Source organism: Myotis davidii, unplaced genomic scaffold, assembly GCF_000327345.1.
Source record: "Myotis davidii unplaced genomic scaffold, ASM32734v1 scaffold2121, whole genome shotgun sequence".
Classification (NCBI taxonomy): domain Eukaryota; kingdom Metazoa; phylum Chordata; class Mammalia; order Chiroptera; family Vespertilionidae; genus Myotis; species Myotis davidii.
The window spans coordinates 36175-40307 of NW_006290856.1; positions in this window are offsets into that span (position 1 = coordinate 36175).

The following is a 4133-nucleotide window of genomic DNA, read 5'->3' on the forward strand; positions in this document are numbered from 1 at the left end:
GAGAGATATGGGGGGGGGAGAAAAGAGGAACAACTGTAATAATCTGAACAATAAAGATTTAATTTAAAAAAATAAAAACAATAAAATTTCGTATTATTGAGCAATTAGAACAGCAAGAGTTACAACAAATGGTCTGGTTGAAGGGAAATAAAAACATTTCAGTTCTAATAATTTCCTATTGAAATAGACTTTTTTACTTAAAATCACCCCTATTTTTATTAAAGAGCCAAATTAAGACTAATTTATCTATTGCATTAAGTCTAGTTTCAATTTGGCCTGATTGTTTGCATAAACACAATAAAAATGTTAACGGAGCACCTTTGCCGAATTCCATGATTGAGTCTTAATGTGCCCTTAGGGCAGAAAAGCCAAGCCATCCAGCTGCCATCAGGCCTGCCTGCATTATCTGTGGGTGAGGTGAATTCCTCACCAAGATCTGCACCTACAGTGGCCCCACCTGGGCCCACGCCCTAGGCTTCAAGGCCCATCTCAAAAGCCCTCCTACTCGTCGTGGCCAAGAGTACCCCAATGGGGGTTCCGCAGGGATGCAGAGGTGCCCTTATTGCTCCCCTTCCACACTGACCAACCACTGGCAATGGCAGGGTATGGGCCAGACGCTCCAGCCCATCCATTTACAGGGCGACCAAGCAAGATACCAGGCTTTCTCCATGGCACTCTTATTGGCTTCAAGTCTTCAGAGTCCAGACATGACTCTTTAAAACATGACACTCCAGTCAAAGTTTTCGGTCAATAAAGCCACCATTGAAAACCAGTCTTATTGAATTTATGCAATGAAATGCATTGCCATGATTCATTCATTAGGAATTGCCAAATTTTGGAGGGATAATATAGGGAGAAATATACATGAACTGGCTTTAAGATCTTCTGACTTTTCTTGCCAGTCCTTTCCATGGACTCTTCAGGAGATGTAATATTTTTCCAAATGCATTATAACAAAACAGTAACTGTCTCCAAATGACAAGAAATTTAAAATGATATGGTTGTGGATTTTATTATAATGCAGATGACATGGAATGTTGTCCTTCCTGTAAAACCCAACATTCTATAATATTATCCTATATAATAAAAGTGTAGTATGCATATTGTCCCCTCAAAAGGAGTTCTTCAGGGAGCTCGACCAGAGGGCAGGCCAGCCGGGGGAAGGGAGGGAGGCCCTGGCCAGTGGTGGCAGGTGGCTGGGGGAAGGGAGGGAGGTCCTGGCCAGCAGTGGCAGCAGGCAGCTCGGGGAAGGGAGAGAGGCCCCGGCTGGCAGCTGGCACTGCTAGGGATCCTACCAGTGCCCACATTTCATGCACTGGGCCTCTAGTAACCAATAACCATTAGTTATAACTGCATTTGACAAAGGTTTCTATGTACCATCAGTATAAAATTTTCCTTCATGAGAGAGAAAAAAAACATTTGAGGCACTTCAGAGCCTATTGGGATGATCTAAAGCCAATTCTAGATCAAGTGAAAGTTTCTTAAAATTCAAACCCTTGAAGGACTGGACTGTCAAACTTGATTTTACCAAAAGATTATATATCAAAGTGTATTAGACACAAACATAGGCTAGCAAACTTCAGTTTCCATGATTAAAAGATGGTCTTTTTAAAAAATACCTGATTAATAAAACATAATCATTTTACTAGAAAAGAACTAACCAAAATAAGGCTTATTTTCTAACTTCATTTGGCCTTGGGTGTGGACAGAAAATGACACTAATTGGATTTCTGCTATCAGTCTCCCTGAGTACATTGACATAAGTTATTTACCCTCTGTTTAGGGAGGCAAAATGCAAACCATTTACTCTTAAGTGTCCTTGGTTTAGGGAAGATAGGATTTTCTAGGTAGCTGTAAACTGGTTGGCATTTGGATTTTCTAGATGGTTGCAAACTGCTGATTTACTATCTCAGTTTCCCTGTTCTGCTTGTCTTGGCTTACTGGCCTGTGTCATTTAATCAATTTCCTTTTAACATTTCTTTCTACAAACTTTCTATAACTTTTACAGACATTCTTACAACTTTCAGAACATTCTTACAACTTTTAGAAATAACCAGCTTTAGAAACCACCTTCTTTCTCCTTCAAAATGCATTACCATGCCTCAAGCTTTCTCTATTGCACCAAGACCATACTTTCCTTCCAATTAGTTAGAATTCTTAACCTTGATTTTTGGGTGACATGTAATTAGCATTCCTCAGATTAGCAATACATTCATATTTTAAGAGAGATTTCAAATAAAATACAAGACTTATTCATTAACAGGTTCAACTTCATCCTCTAGATTCTCCAGAGGAGGCAAACTCAGATTAATTAATGTTTCAGTATCCTGTTATTTCAAAATATTTAGATGTTTATCATTTAACAGCAATGCTCTAAAACCGTTACATTATCAAAGACTTTGGAAATTTATGTATAGGCCTAGGAAGTTGGAGAAAAGGGTGGGGGAAGAAGGGAGCAGGCTCCACACCCTGTTCCCAGACCTCTAGTTGCTTGAATTCAAAACTGCCACATTTTTCTTAGAGATAACTTGTTAAGGTTTGAGCGATAATGCTGTGGCTTCTGTTTCTGGTCCTCTGGGCCAGCCCTTCCCTGGGCCACTTGTTCTACAGTTGTGAACATTATGTTGGCTTTCTGTTTCTGCCTTTCTTATCTTTAACAGCTCTGACCTTCTGAGCCTTTTTTTTTTTTTAACAGCTCTTCTGCACTTCTATCCTTCCAGTTCTCTAACTTTGCTGTTTTCTTGAGATGTCAGGCCAACTATTGGTGACAAATTGTAATTTTTAATATTTCTTGGCCCAACACGTCCTCTAGGTCTGGCCCAGAGTACTTTCTCATTTGATCTTTTAGTCTTGGTAAAATTTGGAAGGCCCTTTTTCTTTGCCTTGCTGAATATTGAAGGCTTTATTTAGGTCCTGAGACCAGGGAACTGCTTCCCTAATCCCTTTAATTATTAGGTCCATGAGAGATCTCTCATGTGTCCCTTATGGGCCTTATTGTTAAGGTCCCAGTGGGGCTCCCAGGTTTGGAAATTTTACATCTGCCTGAAAGCACACCAGGGCCAGCCGGGTGCTCCCTTTCCCAGACAGCCATAGCCAACCTTCAAATCATTCCCCCTTCTTTTCCTGAGAATAGTATTCCTAAGATAGACATTAACTCGGACCTATGTATACACTTGTGGGTCCTAAAATGGGTCTGGTCAGTTAAGCCACATGGGTCTTCCAGCAGAGGTTTTAACTTGTTTTTACTGCTCTAACTCCTTTCACAACCTAGAAACTCTGATTTCTGGGGGTTCAGAGGCCTCAGGGCCGGTTGGATGAGGGGGAGGCTGGGATTATAAATCGCCATCTTGGCTATTCCCTCAGATTGTCCCCTGGTCACATAGGGAGGGGAAGGAAGGGATCTCATTTCTCTGTCTACCCTTGCTCTCTTTTAGGTGTCTCTACTTTTATAGGGAGAAGGACAACTGGCCCCTTCCTCCAACAGACAGCATAGTCAATCTCCTCTTGAGTGACTGGACTTTTATTATTAACACTAGAGGCCCAGTGCACAAAAATTTGTGCACTCCGGGGGGTGGGGGGGCCCTCAGCCCGGCCTGTGCCCTCTCGCAGTCTGGGACCTCTCAGGAGATAACAACCTGCTGGCTTAGGCCTGCTCCCGGGTGGCAGAGGGCAGGCCCAATCCCTAGGTGCAGCCCCTAGTCGGGCTCACAGCAGGGTCTATTGGGGAGTCGGGGCACCTACCCCTGTCATGGACAGAGCAGAGCAGATTGGGAGATTGCAATGCCCCAGTTACACTCAGGGTATGGCCAATTGGGAAGTTGGGGCACTGCCACCAGTCACACTCAAGACTGGGTCGATGGGGAGGTTGCGGCGCCACCCCCTGTCATGCACAGAGCAGGACCATCAGGGGGGTTGGGGCTCTGTGCCCTGTCACACAGAGCAGGGCTGACCAGGAGGTTGTGATACCACACTCAGGGTAGGGCCAATTGGGGGGTTGGAGCGCCGCCCCCTGTCACACTCAAGGCAGGGTCGTTGGGGAGGTTGTCCCACCACCTGCTGTCACACACAGAGCAGGGTCCTTCAGGGGGTTGAGGCGCTACCCCTGTCACTCACAGAGTAGGGAAGATAGGGGA